At 38.3% G+C, this 19,776-nt stretch overlaps 1 protein-coding gene across 3 annotated transcripts in view; it reads left to right on the plus strand.

Moving 5' to 3' along the window:
- The first annotated feature begins 886 nt into the window (after positions 1–886).
- The window catches only part of LOC131682035 (ATP-binding cassette sub-family G member 1), a 163,758-nt gene continuing 144,868 nt past the window's right edge, over positions 887–19,776 (plus strand). The window contains exon 1 of one of the 3 annotated variants that reach the window (XM_058963202.1): positions 887–1,393. The gene's annotated coding sequence lies outside the window, so the exon portion shown is untranslated. Of the gene's footprint in view, positions 1,394–2,215; positions 2,361–19,776 lie in introns of those variants that run through there. The other 2 variants (XM_058963203.1, XM_058963205.1) reach the window with 2 other exon arrangements.

The following is a 19,776-nucleotide window of genomic DNA, read 5'->3' on the forward strand; positions in this document are numbered from 1 at the left end:
TTTACCAACAAGTTTCCGATAACTAGTGGTATTTCAGTTCACATATGGATGGGTAAGTTATAAACATTCATTCAACATTGAACATTAATTTTCCATCTCTACCAGTTTGCGTCGTGCAACTTAAGTCGCTGGCCTGTTGCATGTGGACGAGGCTTGCTGTGTTGCTCGCTCTTCCGCGGAAGATACGCGCTTGTCAAGTAGCGCGCATTTGACGCGATCGCATGCAGCACACGACTATACTCATCCGATCGCGTCGTCGTCGTTGTTGTTGTTGGTTTTCGGGCCTCGTAAATCAGTTGGGGCAGCTCGCAAGCTTTCGCATAAGGTAAAACGGAACGTAGGAAGCAAGGAAGCGATATACGAAAAACAAAGAAGCTGCTTGTCACCTAGCAGTGTCTAAAAGTTTGCGTTTACAATTGCAATTAATTTTCAATGTGCAAAGATGACGCTGTGTAAATTGAGTTAAGGGCATTTGTGAAACGAACTCAATGAGCTCATACATACTCATAAACATGTTCGATTGTGATAGCTGAATTTTTTTGCTAGAGTAGGGAAAGAAAGGTACCGAATACTTTCGTTGCCCATGACAGTAGGTTCAATTATCCAGTATTGCTCGCTGAACGTGCCGTATCAAATAAACACGCTGAATTAAATAATCAAAAAGTAACAGAATAATTCCAATACCTTTTTCTGTTAGAAACTCGTCTGTCTACTACAGTGAGCGCTTTTAGCGTATCACTGCGCGGCGAAAAAAAAACTAACGAGAACCGTAAGGAAATCAACACTCGCAGACCTGTGTTTTTGCTGGCGCACTAAAGAACCACGTTAGTTCGTTAACACTCTCTAACAACAAACCCGCGATTTCAAATGCGAGAGCCAGTAGTCTGCCTTTGAGTATCCTTTCGAGTGGCGGTTGTGCTAGCTATACACGTTTTCGGATCAGCTGTCTGCCTGTCTGTTGCTTCGCGAGCACGGGGAAGTATTCTCTCCCAGGAGATCTTGTTAGAAGTTGTTTACTGCCTATTTACCGATCTTGCTAGTTGTACTGATCAAAGCCGTATACGCGGCTGTCTGATGCTGACCGGGCGTCCGACAAGGAAGATTCTGTGCGCGCTCGTATCCAGTCAAGTTAGTTCTAGTGCGTACGCGTACCCGTCTGGACGTACAATTGAGTGGATCGTTTTGATCTTATGCAGTGTGTTCTAAGTACTGGGAACAAAGTCCCTCCGTCTTCAGCTTCAGTTCGTTCAGCTGGAACTGTACGTTCGCAGCAAAGATCGCGCCCTGTAAATAAATTGAATCAATTTCTTTTCGGTGTCATTACCGTGTGTACGACCGTCGTGAGAGTGGCTCTGCTTTTATTTAAATTGGCCATTTGAATTGTTTGTCAACGGTGAGTGTGCGCTTTATTTTTGAACCTAGACTAGACACTAATTCAATTATAGACAAGACGGTTCAGTGTGATTCGCGATAGCAGTTGTTTGCGTTTTAGCTCACAATTGCTTTGATATTACTGCTTTTCCCAAGTGCAACGCTTCACGTGAACATTATGAACAAATACCGGCTCGGGATAGTTTATGAGACTGATGAGAGAGAAGATCACATTGTGTGTCATCATAATTAGATTGACTCGAGATTACGGAGCAATTTGTTGAGGTCGTTTGCGGCTGATTTGCAATCAACAAGCAAAAAACCAATTCAAATATGTTTCTCGGTCGAAGCTCTGATAAGGCAAATGCATGAATATTTCAAAGGAGGTAACCTACTTAGATATGGGTTTCTTTCTGGCACACAGAACATCTGACCAACTTCCCATCAATCAACGATTATTGTAGACCTATTGCTGGGAGAACTGACCGGTTCTGAGCTGGATTATATACTATCGCATTTTTTTATTGATTTGTGTTGACTGGCGGGGAACGTGTGCTGCTTTCTTTTCCTGTGCTGTCCCTTTAACCTCAAAATAGGTATGACAGTGAATTGCAAATGTGCAAGTGGATCGATTTAAATGCATTGCTGTTCCGTCACGAGGCAAACTGTTGCTTGCTGCTTGACCACAATTCTGCATATAGAACTTTGTCATGTAGCACTTCGATTGCGGCCTGCACTGGGTGCTATGAGGGAACTCGAGTCCGGGCAGGCGGTAGCAAAAACGGATAGGGGGAAGTGAAACTTGACTGGTAGAACTGCACTCGTTCAACAACTGAACGGTTATTGGCAGTCTATGAGAGAATCTGTTGCACGTAGTCTATCGGTGCATTGTTTAAGCTGCCGGTGGAGAGTTTTGTTATTACTGTTTAGTTGCAGCGTTTGTAATTAGGTGAAACATTTTTCTATATTTTTTGTAAACAGCAGATAAGGTAATGTTTCTGTTTCAAGTTCCAATGTTCCGTGCAAAAGGTTATCAAGGGAAAACTTGATGGTTTCTGTATTAAATAGCCTAGCTCTAATAAACTTTGACCGTATGTGCATGTGCAAGGCCGAGTTTTGGTAATAGTAGTTGACCATTTTCACTGCATTCTGTTGTCGCGAATTACGAAATATTCTAACGTCCCTGTTCTTGGGACTCCATAACCGAGATGGTAGTTACAGAATATATGTAGAAGTTTTTCCATCATGTACAATAGTGGATAAGGGTATCATTACTGGGTTCAATAGATACTGAAAGCGAAAACGTATGGGTTTACATTAAATCACAAATAAAGCGTTGAAATCGAAGAAACAGTGATAAGATTTTTTTTGTCGCCAAGCGTTTTTTTCTTTATTGTCGAATGAATTAGCTTTCTAATCATTTCACAAACATGTTTTTCTAATATTTTTATTTGACACGGAACATTGCGTTTAATATGCAGGTATCGACTTTTTCTGTTTTACATTTGAAATTTAATAAAACATTACTTTAAGTTTGATTTTATTTTAAATATTTAGGTCACAGCTTAATCACAAACTTAATCAGTGAGTGCATCATCTAAAAATACTAGCGGCTGCTGGCTCAGTGAGCCATTTGTGTGATTCCCGGAGGCAGTGGTGTAGCCAGGGGAGGAAGACGCTTATTCGCCACAAACCTATTAAGTGCTAGAAGAAATATTTGTGTTGATGCTGATTAAGTACTTTTTTAAATAGACGAATCTAAGAAAGAGACTCTTTTATTACTTTCATAGAATCTTTATGTTTATTACCTTCACCAACAGGCCCCTTGGCCCCAATGGTGGTTTCTTAAACTAATTACATTTTAAAATTGCCAACATTTTCGCTTTTATCGCATTCCGCGCCCGGTTGAAGTCAAAGGCTGTCGCCACACTGTTAAAAATTCGCTGGAGTCCGGTATCAGCGCTTTGGCAACCATAGTTGGTTCTCCTGAAAGGAACTCGCAGAAGAGAGTTATTACGTAGAGCTCGAACGTGGGCTTGAAGATCCAGACGTCCGAGGATTGTAGGGCAATCCACTCTGGCTGAGAGTAAGTCCGAGACGAACAAGGCCCGAGAGCAGTCCCTTCGAATGCTGAGTGTATCGAGGTGTATTAGCTGGCAACAGTTTTCATAACTCGGCAGCTGAAATCTGGTTCGCCATGGGAGACGCCGAAGGGCGAAGCGTATGAACCTGCGTTGAACAGCCTCGATTCTGTCAATCCCGTTCTGGTAGTACGGATTCCAAACAGCCGAACAATATTCTAACGTTGAGCGTACCAACGCACAGTAAAGCGATTTATGACAATATACGTCCCTGAAGTTTTTCGCTATTCGGAAGATGAACCCAAGCTGTCGTGATGCCTTATCCACGATGTATGAAGTATGTGGTTTGAATGTTAGTGCCGAATCCATGATGACTCCGAGATCTTTGATGTGAGAGTGTCTTGGAATACTCGAGCCGAAGAAATGGTAGTTAAACTGAGTCGGATGGCGTTTCCGCATGAACGTAACGATTGAGCATTTGCTCGGGTTTAAAACCATTCTGTTTAGATCACACCACGGACTAAAACTGTTCAGTTCCCTCTGAAGATGCTCGGCATCGGTTTTATCCCGTATTTGTTGAAAAATTTTGATGTCGTCGGTGAAAGAAAGGCGGGGTGCTTGTAATGTTAAATTGACGTCATTAAAGTAGAGAAGGAATATTACTGGACCGAGATGGCTTCCTTGTGGTATGCCGGATGTAGCGAAGAATGGTGCAGATAGACAGTCCTTAATGCTGATTTGAAGTTGCCTTCCATCGAGGTAGGAACGAAACCAGCGCAGAAGTTGTTCATGAATGCCGAGTTTGTCCAGCTTCGCTATTGCGATATCATGGTTGATTTTGTCGAAGGCCGCAGATAGATCCATGTAAATAGCATCGGTTTGCATTCCGTCGGCGAATCCATCCATTACATATGTGTGAACGAGAGCAGGTTTGTCGTTGTCGATCGTTTAGACATGAAACCGTGTTGGTCATCTGCAATGTAGTGATTGCAGTGAAAGAAAATAGGATCTAACACAACCAGCTCGAACAGTTTTGATACGGCACTTAAACACGAGATTCCCCGATAATTGTCAATGTTCGATTTGTTTCCTTTTTATGAACTGGAAACATGTGCGCTGCTTTCCAGCAGGAAGGGAATGTACCAGTAGTGAGTGATAGCTCGAAGACTCGCCGAAGTGATTCAAGACACTCGCTGATGCACTTTTTGACAAAAATCGAAGGAACACCATCTGGACCCTGGGAACAAGATGCTTTCTTTCAGTTTGGCATTTGCTGCAAAGATGGCAGCATTATCGACACAAATTCGGTTGATGGTTCGTCCTAGAGAAGGAGTTAAATTGGCGGCGGCAGCGACTTATTGCGGTGACAGGCGCTCGTTGGAAAAAACGCTTGAAAATTTGTCGGAGAACAGTTGGCAAATTTCCTTAGTTTCGGTGCCTAAAACTCCATTAAATGACATACAAGATGGTAAACCGGATTCTTTTCGCAGCTCGTTAACATACTTCCAGAACGACTTGGGCTTGGATTTCAGTTGACGCTCGACGTTTCGCTGGTGTCTAAAAAAGGCGCAACTGCTTTGCTGTTTGTATTCGTGGTTGAGTTGAAAGTAGTGATTTCGTAATGCAAGTGTCTTATGCTTCGAGAATTTTTTAAATGCAGCTCGTTTGGCAGATTTCAAACGTCTAAGAACGGTTGATTGCCAGGGAGGGTGTTCATCGGTACTAATTGTTCGTTTAGGCACTTGGCGGTCGATAAGATAGTTAAGAATACTAGAAAGCGTCATCGCTGCTTCGTTCGAGTCGTCATTGTTAAACTTTCGTCCCAGTTTATATCCAACAGCGTGCTAACGATGCTGTCGTAGTCAGCGTTTTTAAAATCGTAGACGATAGAGCTTGAGACGTCTTCAAAATTCACTCTTAGGTTACCAGCGAATACAAGATGTGGTGGGGGATGATGAGGCACCTGCTTGACTAAAGGAGTCGGTGCAGTGCAGCAGTACGGAGCGTAGTCCCGGGCACTTACAAAGCAGAGGTCCAATGTGCATCCATTCTCGTTGGTGACATTATTAATTTGCCGAAGAGTTGCACTGCTGTAGTTGTCCAAAATACAACTGGCATTGTTAATAAGCGCAGATTTTTCGATATCTAATCGTAGAAAACCATTACTTGCCTGGCACCACGTCAAGCCAGGTAAGTTGAAGTCGCCCAGTATAACAACATCATCAGACGGGGTGGCGATCGAGGCAATAAAAGAAACGGAGGAAAGATGTACATCGATCAGGCTGGAATCACGAATTCTGTCAGGTGGAAAATACACAACACCAAGGAACAGATTGCGATCGGCAAGTTTCACTGATACCATATTCACAACATTTTCTGTAATATCACAGATTTTTTTCACAATTTTTGATCACAGATTCTTTTTCACAGATGACAGATTTTTAGCATTTTGTTAAAAATTTCACAGATTTTCACAGATTTTTGGAAATATTGCAATTTTTCACAGATTTTTTGGAAATTTATCGCAGATTTTTTTTCCTGTTTTAGTCATCACAGATGGTAGAAAGATTTTTTTGGCCGAAACACAGATTTCAATGTGGCATCCCTGCTGATATCCACACTTGCTCGGAGCTCGCGAGCGGCGAACGGCGATAAGCACACCACCGCCTGATGTCTTGTGGCTGTTTACGGCATTGCGGTCACAGCGGTAGACATCGAATGTTAAACCAAAGACCTTGCGAGACAGAGTACGGTTGTCGAGCCACGTCTCGGTCAAGGTGATAACGTCGTAACAGCAACCCGTGGTCGCGAGCAAATAGCTGTCCGTTGATGAATTTAAGCCACCAACATTCTGGTAGTAAACCTCGATGTTGTTGGAGGACAGATCAGGTACAGCAGAGAGCGAAGCCATGTTGCCGTGTAGGAAGATCCTTTCGTCAATCCCACGAACAGTATCGGAACGGTTCACGGTCGCTTGGTCGACTGTGGTAAGGGATTCGAGGCATCCTGTGGCCGACTGTGGTAAGGGATTCGAGGCGTCGCGCCCCAAAATACGACTATCGTCGTCGTCGAGAGAAATGGTTGGCATCTGATAACAAGATGTCGGAGCAAAAAGCAAAAAACTGGAAGCGAAGAATACATCAGCGTGGAATTTCTGTTTCAGATACCTAATGTGACATCCCGAGATCCCTTTAAAGTCGAACCAGAACCCGACATATTTAAATGTGAAGACCTAATTGATCGTTACACCCATTAATAGAAGCTGGATTTGCGCATGCTCACGCTTTCTATAATAGACAACTAATTCAGTTTTCAACGTGGAGAACTCAATACCCCCAGAAGATAAGTTGTCCAAAGTATCTTGCAATGGTCCTTGCAAATCGGCAGCGTTGAGCCCTGTAACAGAGACCACCCTGTACTCTGCAAGCTGCCTTAGCGAGGGGACTTAGACATAAGCCCTGGGGATGACAGCTAAATCGCGATGTTGTTATATCGCCATACGAAAAGTGCATGTGCTTTTCAGACAACAGGTTTAGTAAAAGTTATTTAAAGTCGGCGAGAGGCCATGCTGGTGCAGTTTATCAGAATGAATGTTTATAGAAACTGCGTCAAAAGCCCCCTTAATATTCAAGAAAACTGATGTCATCTGCTCTTTGATAGCATAGGCCATTTGGATTTGGTTCCTTAGCCAGAAGACAAGAGTTCGTTTCCGCTTTCTCATCAGCAAACCAGAGCTTTTGTATTTTCTTCCCGGGACATCACTCGAAATAAAACAGTGTCCACCTAAAGACACACATTCGTTCGTTCACATGTGCCGTGTGAACTGGTTGGATTTTTTGTGTCTAACTAGTGTTATTTTGGGCACTAGTTTAGATACATCGTCCAACTAGACACCTAGATGGTGCTAGTTACTGACGAAATGAATTCGAAACACAAAAATCAAACTTAATTTAAGCTAGGTCTTGTGCCCTTAATGCGCAAATTGGTGTAATCCAATTAATCTTGCCAATGTCGGATGCTAATGTAGGATCGATACTTTCGCAGTTGTCCGATTAAATGTTTACATCTCATCACTACTTTTTCTTTGGTCATAGCGGAACAAAATACGCAAATTCTACTAGTTAGCACCAAAGGCGTTGTTTATATTATAAAGGCTCGCACAGAGAGAAGCCAAATCTACACACCTAGAAAAAATAGTGTAAATTTACGTCTCCTGACCCTGACATATACGAGCATCAAAAATGACTTAGTTTTACGTTTGATTTTAATTTTACATGACGTTTAATTTCGTAAATCATGTAATTTTACTCCACATATGGCGTTTGTTCTGAATGGTAGGAAGTGTAATTTTATATCATTGCGCATGTAAAGTATATGTTTCATGTAAAATTAAACGGAACACGATAATGTTCCGTCATTTCGTAAATTACGGTTTGTTGAATTGTGTCATGTTTGCAATTACGTCAACGATAAAATTCAGATTTTTTTGGATACCTATTGAACAGTCAGATTGCTCCTATCGTGCAAAGTAAACAAACATTCCTCTTTTGGAGTACACGAAAGAAAAGTATTAGTATTGAAAAAAATAATATCATGGCGAAATATTTCAATCGTCTAAAAAAGACACTGTATTCCGTTTATTATACTTTTTTGTAACAATTTAATATAAATTATATGGAATAGTATTACGAATAAAGTGCTGTAAGCCGCGAAGCAGTAGATTTTCAAGTTACTTGATATTAATTTATCGTGTAACTCGGTTGAAGTCACTCAAAGTTACAGCAAAAACTGTGGGTGCCAGGAACAAAGAAGAGGGCATTATTTTAGGCAGTGTTGCGCATTCCTCTGTACGGGACTCTATAATACCACAGACTCTGGTTAGCACTACCCAGCAGAATGATCCGTTTTTTACAGTTGTGATCAGCTTCTCCAGTGGTAAGCGCAGTCTTCAGCTTAAGTAGATCATGGTTGAAATTAGTGATGTCTGATTGTTGCAAATAATCGATTATCCATTAATCGAATAATTTTTGAGAGCTTGATAAATTCATTTGATTAATGGACCAAGATAATCGATTAAAATCAATAATCGATTACTTAATAAATCTTAGTTTGTCAACCAAAAAAAAGGTCACTGGACACATTTTGAAAAATTTGAAGAAGTTTTGTCATAGGGTAAGGTGGGGCAAATCCGACCTAGTAAATGGTTTTGGCTGTAAAATAATAATTTTACATCGGATCAAGTCGTTTTATATATCAAATTAAAAAATAGACTTCTGGGCAACTTTCTATGTACAGCATTTTATTCGCATCTTGGGAAAATTTTGAGATATTAGCTTTTTACGAAAACGTTCATTTTTTCTGTTTTCCAAAATGGTGGGGTATACCCGACCGCCTATGTTTTTGGTTGATTTAGTACATACATTACCCAAATTTTATGCTTTTTCAATGATAAATGAATGAATGTTATGTTATTAAATTGTAACATGAAGAAAATGGAATTCAACGTCAATCTTGAAATGTCAAAATAATGCCACGTAAAGATATTCCCATTGGCATCGGAGCAATTGCTCGACGGAAACTAAATTCATCACGTTTTTGTGCCTTTCGTTTGTAATTTTGAACCATTGTGCAAAAAAAAAGTAATAACAATGAAAAAAAATTTCAATTTGATAAATAAACATTTTCGTAGTGAAATAAGCGGTCGGATTTATCCCACTATTTAGAGGTCCGATTTGCCCCACCGCGTCATTTTTCATTACGATGCAATTAAAAAAAATATTTAAAAAGTTGAACTAAATTCATCTATGCACTTTGTTGGACTTTAATCAAAGAATTGAAATCCACTTACATTTTTTATGCAATCATTTTAACAATCAGAAATGATACACAAAAATCAAATCAAAAGTTGTAAAATCACACTTATAATCGTTTGAGCATCTTAATGTAAACTATAAAATTGCTGTCATACCACCATGATTATTTTCGATGCTCTACACGACAACATTGACATTTGATCGAGTAGTGCTTCTGATTATCGATAACAGAGGGGGTCGGGTTAACCCAACGGTCGGATTTGCCCCACCTTACGCTATTTTTTGTTCTGCGACTTTCATTTTCATCGCACACGCTTCATTAATTATGCTCTCGATTAATTGATACCAGCTATTCGATTTGCTCGATTATACCGAAAGCTTGTACTCGATTATTGATTTTTTGATTATTTTAGAAATTAATCGATTATTTGCGTTAATCGAGTAAAAAAAGACATCACTAGTTGGAATGGGCGATGCAATTCCATAAGCGGAAAGATGATGCGCTGGATTTGAAAGACATCATAAGTGAATTGAGCAGACTTACTGTGGAGGGAGGACATCGATAGATCATTTGGAAGCAACTAGTATTCGAGATTATGATGAGTTTAATAATATTTTCAGACACCATCCATAACTAGGGGCAGATCACTTGTGATGCATTTTTAAAAATCAGCGAAATTAAATGCATTTATTTCCATCAAAATTGAAATTCATAATGTATTTTGCGTTGCGTGCAATGTTTTTGCGTTGCGTGCAATGTTGTTTGCGTTGCGTGTAAGACGTCAAAACCCTACAGAAAAACTAGCCCTACATTTAACAAAACGTCGAACAAAGTGGATCAGCGTAGGACGTTTGTTAAACAAACTTTTCTGTGAGGGAGCGCAAAGCTGATGCAAAAATGGAAATCAAATGCATTTTTTCTAATTTGATGCAAATTTGTTATACATTCTTAGAGTAATCTGCCCCTAGATCCATAATCATGATTGCAATGGCACATTATATCGAGTGTTGAATTAGTAAAGTCGCAAGATCATCTTTTACTGATAATAGTTCTGATATTGGGTTGAATGATAGTCGGAAAAATTGTTTCCAGACCCATAATCAGTCTTTGGGAAGTAACTTTTTCCGATGTTATGACCAATTTGCATTGTAATTTTTTCCGCAAGTCACAGTAATAAAGTACCTCCCGGAGTGAGTTCCTGGAAACAAACATTGATTCGAGTACATCTGATCGGTGGTAATCTCATTAATTGTTTAGAAATTCAGCTTCAATATGATCCCTCGTTTGAAAGTAGTCTGGAATACCGCAAAAGTGAGCCAGGTGAAATTGCAGGGTAACTACCCGAGCAAATTCTAATGGGTTCAGATACCATACAACCCTTTGAAAAGATCATATATATGGTCCGTGCCAAGTTTCACGACCATCAAAACTCCATCAAATGGTCCTAATAAACCATAAATACACCAAAATATGACCATAGTGATGGTGTTTTCATTTGATTGGTTGACCCCATTTAAAATACTATAAAACACCATGTAGTGGGGGTGAAATTGGAACGCGATAATGGGGGTATTATGGGCTTTCCGTTTGCTCGGATAGACTGTACACATGACCGCAGTAGTCGCATTATCCGTGTGATTTCGCATTTGCTTTCGAAATCCTTGCAATAGTTATAAAATTTTACAATTATCGTAATCCGTACATTGCACCTGTTTACACTGCCTTACTTTTCCATATGATTTTTTGCTGGTAGATTTGGTGAACATCCTAATATAATTTATTCGGTTGTGTTGTTGCATCACAGCTCGTCGCTGTTGTGCTATCTTATGACAAGCGCCATTTAGCACATTTCGAGAAAAACGATTTTTAAAGTTTGAGATTGAATATCTTGAAACTTATAAACTTTATAAACAATTCAAAGAAGACAATTGATGCTTCCATCTATTCTGTATTAATCTCTCAAATATTAAGAAGATGGGTTGAATATGTTGCGAGTTTTTACTAAAAAAGTAAACAAAAGTCGCACTCACACGTGTCATAGGTGTGTATTGATGACAAAATTTTCCATAGAAAAAAATCATCAATTATTAATTTTTATTCATATCTTTGGCTTCATTTGGACTATGAACAATCGGTGAGATGTCTTTTGAAGGAAATGAGTCAGGAAATCTAGAAAAAATATTTATTTTTGGTTACAGTGTTGCCAAATATGCAATATTTCCAGTTTAAAACTTAAACTGCATTTTTCACACAATTTGTGAATTTTTATTTTGAAAATAATTATGCCATTGTGTTTTTCAGATAGTTTTACACATAAAACCATCTTATACATCAAGATATCTTGAACGAATTCCCAGACACAGTCATTTGAAGCAAAAAATTAAAAAAAAATCACCACGTTTCTGGCTATATCTCAGTAACCAAGCAAAATGTCAAAATTCTAAAAACGCCACTTTGTAGAGATTTTTTAGTCAAGTAATGTGGTATATTTAACTCAGTTTACCCCAAAATGGCGTTTGTCATAAGATAGCACAACAGCGACGAGCTGGCACAGTATTACTTCTCATTCACAGATCGGTAATATTTTTAATGCTAACTAAAAAGTAAGCAAACGTGAAACTGATTGCTACGCTTCAGCTTTCTTCACTTTTTATTTGTGAGCTAGATAGTTGTCGCACTTAAAAAATTCATTGATCATTTTATATTACTTGTTTACAAACTAGAAAATAATATTATATGTAGTTCGACTAAAATCGTAGTTTTGTTTACTTTTATTTGACAGGTTGCACTCGAACCACTAGCACGATTACAGTTGAAATCTAGTACCGAAAACTAGGAGCTCGAACACTGGGTCGAATACGATATGCAATTTAGTTGAATCAATATCAAAAGGGTTCGAATCAAGACACTCGGTTCGAGATGCGGAATGCCACCCCTGATTTTGTGACGGGGTGGATAAAGTTTTTTTACACACTGTATATCGTCGCACCGTTATGTACATTTATTTAAAGTTGATGCATTCAAGCGCGAATCCTTCCTTTGGTCAAGGTTTTAGCTCAAGTAGTAAGTTGCTTTCGGTAGTCTCTGCACCCAACCAGTAGTAAGAACCGGCGTGTTTAAATTTCGTTTTCATTCGTTAGCGCCCAAGGCCCGGTAGCCGAATATTTTGGGAAGAGACAAACGACCTTACAAGGTTGGGGCGCCAGCAAACTTATATTAGCAACAACCAAGCTAACCAACTAGCGACTGACGGATGATTGTTTTCATATTTATACGCTAATCAATGCGTGACACGCACCGGACGGCGGGATTGGTCATATGCATAAGTAGTTAATGGGCATTTGACGATCTATGCGGCATATTATTAGTGGACATTCCTCGCACGTGATCATACTAAAAGTAGTTGCGTTCGTTTGGAATTCTATTCAGATGATTCTTTCAAACAGGTTTCGTTATGGCGAGTTGACACATCTGGCTCTGTCCTATATTTCGTGGATATCTTTCAAATATAAAAATTATCTATATGGTTATCGAATTTGTTAGTCAATGTGACGGTCATCACTTGGTTTCTAGCCCTATTCTCATATGAATCAGCTGAATAAATTACATATAAAGATGATATCAGAATCTGAGTTGAACTCTTTTACCGTATCCGTTTAGGTAAACAAACAAACAACTATATGGAATAAACTAATAAATAGGGTAAGGTGGGGCAAATGCGACCTAGTAAATGGTTTTGGCTGTAAAATGCTCATTTTACATCGGATCATGTCGTTTTATATACCAAATTAAAGGTTTGACTTTTGGGCAACTTTCTATATATAGCATTTTATTCGTATCTCTGGTAAATTTTGAGATCCAAGCGTTTTATGAAAAAGTTCATTTTTGCTGTTTTCAAAAATGGTGGGGTAAACCCGACCGCTTATGTTTTTGGTTGATTTGGTACAGCCAAGCCATTACCCAAAGTTTATGATTTTTCAATGATAATTCAATGCATTTTATGTTATTAAATTGTAACATGAAGAAAATGGATTTCCATGTCAATCTTGGAATGTCAAAATCACGAGCAGTAGCATGTAAAAATAGTCCCATTTGCATCGGAGCAGTTGCTCGACGAATACTATATTCATCACGTTTTTGTGTCTTTCGTTTACAATTATGAACCATGGGGGGTAGGCGCAGCGTAGTTGGTAAATCGATTGCCTTGTACGCAGCGCACCTGGGTTCGAGCCCCGACCCCACACATAGGGTTAGAAATTTCCATAAGAGATTTCTAACCCGAAGAGGCGAATGACCTTAAGGTTAAAACCTCTATAATCGAAATAAAAAAAATTATAAACCATTGCGCAAAAAAAACCATTACCATTGTGCTAGAAAATATTAAAAATATATTTCAATTTGAAAATAAATATTTTCTTAGCAAAAAAAGCAGTCGGATTTACCCCACTATTTAGAGGTCGTATTTGTCCCATTGTGTCATTTTTCATTACGAAAAAATATGAAAAAAAGTTGGACTAAATTCATCTATGCTCTTTGTAGGACTTCAATCAAAGAATTTAAATCCGCTTACCTTTTTTATGCAATCACTTTATCAATCAGAAATATCCTGTAGTCAATGATACACAAAAATCAAATCAAAAGTTGTAAAAACACACTTATTATCGTTTGAGAATCTCAAAGTAAACTAAAAAAATGCTATCAAGTCACCATTATGATTATTTTCGATGCTCTACACGACAACATTGATATTAGTTCGCGTAGTGCTTTTGATTTTCGATAACAGAGGGGGTCGGGTTAACCCAACGGTCGGATTTGCCCCACCTTACCCTATTGGTTTTATTTTTTTGCGCTACTTTTCATATAAATTTTGGATATTATTCATCATTGAATTGGGTTTAGGGTAAATCCGACTGCTTTTTTTGCTAAGAAAATATTTATTTTCAAATTGAAATATATTTTTAATATTTTCTAGCACAATGGTAATGGTTTTTTTGCGCAATGGTTTATAATTTTTTTTATTTCGATTATAGAGGTTTTAACCTTAAGGTCATTCGCCTCTTCGGGTTAGAAATCTCTTATGGAAATTTCTAACCCTATGTGTGGGGTCGGGGCTCGAACCCAGGTGCGCTGCGTACAAGGCAATCGATTTACCAACTACGCTGCGCCTACCCCCCATGGTTCATAATTGTAAACGAAAGACACAAAAACGTGATGAATATAGTATTCGTCGAGCAACTGCTCCGATGCAAATGGGACTATTTTTACATGCTACTGCTCGTGATTTTGACATTCCAAGATTGACATGGAAATATATATATATATATATATATATATATATATATATATATATATATATATATATATATATATATATATATATATATATATATATATATATATATATATATATATATATATATATATATATATATATATATATATATATATATATATATATATATATATATATATATATATATATATATATATATATATATATATATATATATATATATATATATATATATATATATATATATATATATATATATATATATATATATATATATAAAGCTCGATATAAACTAAACAGGGATCGGTATAGCGTTGTTGTTAAATCGAATGCCTTGTACTCAACTAACCTGAGTTTGATTCCCAACCCATATGCGGGGCTAGTATTTTTCTTGTGTGAAAAAAGTAATCCAAAGGTTTAAACTATTTATTACTTTTTATAATATTGGGTAGAATATTTGTACCTATGGTCTGGTCGAAGTTCGACCACGCTTATAAATATACCACTACACGGAGAACTTTATTTAGTCGTTTATGGCATACTGTTCTATCTGCATTTAGCTTCTTCTGCTGTAAATTTTATGAATTGGACATATTCGGGCTATCCACTCATTGAATACTTACTAGAAGTACATGCTAGAAAATACCTAAAAATCACAGCAGCAGAGACGGAAATAGAAAATATGCAATCTTTGCATATTTTTGTGACTCGGTTTATAACTACTTATTTGTCATTGGTTAATAACAATTAACAAGGTACAGATGGTCTTATACCAACACTGTCCATCACTATTTCTTTTTTCGTGTAACGATTATTCACTTAATTTAAACAAATCACCCTTTCAAAAACTCAAAATACTTAGTTTCGAAAGAGAAAAGAATGAGATGAATTCTAATTCTTGTTTTGGTTTCCTCCGATTTCGTCTCACAAAATTGTTAGATTCTGAATGAGTTGGCGAATATTTGTGCATTGAGCCAGATTCCCAAGGGCTGCAGATTCGAATCTCCTCTCTGGAGTGATTTTCACATAATTGCTTTCGATTAACTCACAACATCAATCTTTTTCCCCCGTTGAAAGCTATCAAAAAAATGTTAGCTATTGTATTGGCACGTCAAAACTCATCTTTTACATCTATTTCTCAGGGCCCGGTGAAACAACAGATATTTTTTTCAAAATGTCTAAAAAGTATAAGCAGTGCTATTAACACCTCTAGGGTTAAGAGTTATTTGTTCGACTAACTTTTTGTTTCCAGGTGGTCAATATGCCAATTGAGTTTATTTTGGTAATATTCCAATCAACCAGCGCTGAATTGATACCCTGACTAGTTTCAGAAGGAATGAATGAATTGGGTAACAAAAATCGATAAATGTTGAGCAATCGCTTTGATTCACATTTCTGTTTGATATTTTCCTTGAAGTCTACTATCAGTTCATTAACGGCCAATTTCCTCACTTGGATGAAAACCGGTTTTCAACTAAAACCGGTTTTCGGCTAATTACCAGCTACGCGAAAACTAGTTTTCAGCGAAAACCGGTTTTCGGCTCCAGTGAAGAAATTGGTCGTAAAAATCTCCGGGTCAAAGCCTTCCCAGAGGTGGTAACCCAAAGCACACACAATGTTGCTAAATCGATATAAGTGTGCAATCGTTGAGGAAGGTTCCTCCGGAACAACAAACTTGTGCTGGGCGGTATAGAATAGTAGTCCAGGAAGTTGCTGGAAGTTCGCCTTGACGTAAGTTTTATCATCCATGATGAGACAGTGAGGCTTCGTCAGCATCTTGGTGTGTACAGTTTCCGGGTGCGTGACTTTCCCACCGTATTTTACTGTTCGTCACGATTTGGAGCCTTCTGCTCTTTGTACGTATGAAATCACTTACGGACTTTGGCTTCCTGCACGAAAGACTTGGACAGATTAAACTTTTTGGTCACATCTCTGACCGAAATATTGGGATTCCGCTTAAACGCTTTCACTACACACTTGTGATCCTGATCAATAATAGAACATCCGTTCTGACCCTATTTCTCCTTCCGTTCGATGTTTAAAGTTTGGTAGTAACGTTTAATCACTCGACTTACCGTTGAAAGCACGATTTCGAATTGTTTTCCTATGTCCCGATGAGAAGGTTGAGGATTTTCCAGGTGCTTGCTCAAATTCATTCCGCGACGTTGCTTTTCTAATGACGCCATTTTTCCAATTTTCGAAAAACTGACTGCGATAAAAAATACGATGTGAACAATACACTCTAAACTACTTCTGCCCAAATTTTCATGAGAAAATACCCAATGGGTTATTTTCTACATCGTTCTTTTTCTGTGATGTAATTTGATGGACATCCTTTACTATGAATCAGCATACATTATAATGGTGTACTTCCATTATGCACAGTACACGGTTTATAGCACACTTCGCACACCTATAGGATAAACTTAAGTACGGTTGTTCAAATTTTATCTTAAACACCGTTAAACTAAGTACACCGAAAGTTTATTCGAAAATTTAGCTCATACCGAGAAGTCTCGAATGCTGTGCAGGATAAGCTTCGGTTCCCTTTCCCTCTTCTCTACTAAACATCAGACGTTATTGCCCATTCGGCCTAATGTCAATTCGGCTTAATGTCTATTCGACCTAATGTCCATAAACAGACGTAACACTATGAAGAAATTCCGCCAAAAAATTTAGTACGGTGGATTTTGTCAAAATACTGTCAAACACCTCTTTTATAGACTGAAATACACTCAGGTTTTTTTTAAGCGGGGGATGCAGGCCGCGTAAATGTAAACCGCGTAAATTTCAAAATTCGCGTAAATGAAAACCGCGTAAATTTCAAAATCCGCGTAAATGAAAACCGCGTAAATTTCAAAATTCGCGTAAATGAAGACGTATGTTCCTGCTTTAAATATCTGCGTTAATGGGAATCTCGTTAATGGATACCGCGTAAATTAACAAAAATCCGCGTAAATGAAAACCGCGTAAATTTCAAAATCTGCGTAAAAAACCGCGTAAAAAATACCGCGCAAAAAACCACGTGAAAAACCCGAGTGTATTGTTTTGCATTAAAGTTTCCCTCATGCTCGGGAGCAATAGTGGTTTGTCCCCGGTACACTTGTACACGTCTCAGTGGCGCCATCATCGAATATGCGACACCGATCCAAATGAAAGATATATTTAAATTAACCGTTCAACCGCGAAGAAGCTAAAGCTGAAGTAAAAAATATATGCCCGGTTTTAAATGAAATGATTGAAATATAATGGCAGTCCATATTAGCGATTCATTTCTTATTATCGTTCAATTAACACCGTGTAAAAGTGTTGTCGGCAAAAACAAATAACTTTTAGCTTGAAATTGGTTGCTCGATCGCAATATTAGCTGGCGCCAGCGATCCAACGATCCTGTTTTTCGAATCAAATAATATGCCGCCAGTGGATGTTAATAAACCCTGAGATCTCCGGTGTAATGTTTTTTTCCGGATTCCATCGAAAACGGACGGTGTGCTTCTTTGTTCCATACGCATATTCATTGACGGCTTAACAAAAGGATTAGTTTAATAATGTTTATACACAGATTTATCTTCAACGACAACGTTTTTGTTCTATTTCAAACTGAGAATTGATCGAAAAAGAGAGATTTTATTCACATCGTTTGCCTGATCTTCAAGGAAATCTATAAGCCTATTCAGAGCATTGTGACAGAAATGCTGATTTTCAAAATGATCTAGCTGACGGCGCGGGCAAAAAACTGCTATTTTCGTATTCGAACTATTCGCAGTTCAACCTTAACCATCACATACGGTAAAGAGATTTTCTACACAGATTTCAATAGATTTTTACAAGAATGAACCAATGGTGAATAAAGTCCATATTTGTCAATTCTCGGTAGTTTGAGTTCTTCGTCCTAGCATCCACGTAATTCCCATGTAAATAATCCCCGAAAATTGCCAAAAGAAGTTCACCGGGTTCATTTGCGAGGTTATGTTAGATTGATGTAAAACCTATTGGGTCGATAGATACAGGACCGCTCAATCAGACGAATGGAACATACAACTACGCGAGCCACGATTTGCGAATTCAGTGCGAAGGTTATATGGGTGAATTTTTCGGTGTTAACGGTTTCTAAGGCCACGAGCCTGCTTCCACCATGCAACCCCGTCTAGTAGTATCGGCTTGTGTTTTTCGGTGCCGAAAGCTGATTTCGTCCAAGCATTCGCAGACCACTGATTTGCATATGCCGGTAGAGCACGTAAACGTAACTTGAAAGTCCGGCAGGTAGAGCAAGTCTACCGATGTTGTGGTGACGGAATTTTTAAAACAACTAATTATCGGAATATACACTATCGTCGCACCATTTCCAGTTTCTGCCAGTTTCCAGATAGATTGGAATCTTCGCCATCTGACTTTGCCGTCAGACAGGAATTAGGTGTAAATCATACACCTTACTACAGGTTTAGAATAGGCATGGGATGTACACTTGCCTGCAATTGCTACTGTCTTTTATTGGTGTGGTATTTCTAATTATACCTTCCTGATTGATCAGTGGGAAGCTGGATACTCGCTCAACTATTGTATTGCGTAGGATATACCTCGTCCCCCTCGCATTCTCTGCAATCTGGTTTGCCGCCAACAGACGATGAAGAGCCCTCATAGCTGTCACCAGGTAGATCTAAGTTATTAGCCACTATTGCGAATTGAATGCCAGAGGAGCACATGATTTGTTCTGATAGATATTTTATATTACAGAGGTTGCACTGGTAATTTTTTATTCAGCGGTGCATAATTACAAGGCTTTATAATGTCACATGGCTGACAATGTTAATCGGCTACAATTGGAATACAGTTAATATCCGGATAAAGCTTTGATGCTTTGGTTTTCATCTATGGAAGTCAGCTTGGATTTTGAAAATGTAATATTCGACTAACGAGATCTCCAAACGCTTTGGGTATATAACATCCTGAACGTTTCGCCACAGTTATACACTTTCTCTTGTTCTTAATGTTTATTATTCTGTAAAATATAAGAAATTCAAATCATCACATTTCTTGTAAATTTTATATAATGGATATTTTAATCTAAGAGTCGCATTTTGTTCGGTTTAGAAAAATATCTCTAGAATAATCTCTTACCCTATGTGCGGGGTTGGGACTAGATCTCAGGTGAGCTGCGTACAAGGCAATTTTCAATTACGCTATGCCGATCCTGAAAACAGGGATGCCAAGTGTTTT

The sequence above is a fragment of the Topomyia yanbarensis genome, chromosome 2 (assembly GCF_030247195.1).
Source record: "Topomyia yanbarensis strain Yona2022 chromosome 2, ASM3024719v1, whole genome shotgun sequence".
In the NCBI taxonomy this organism is placed as follows: domain Eukaryota; kingdom Metazoa; phylum Arthropoda; class Insecta; order Diptera; family Culicidae; genus Topomyia; species Topomyia yanbarensis.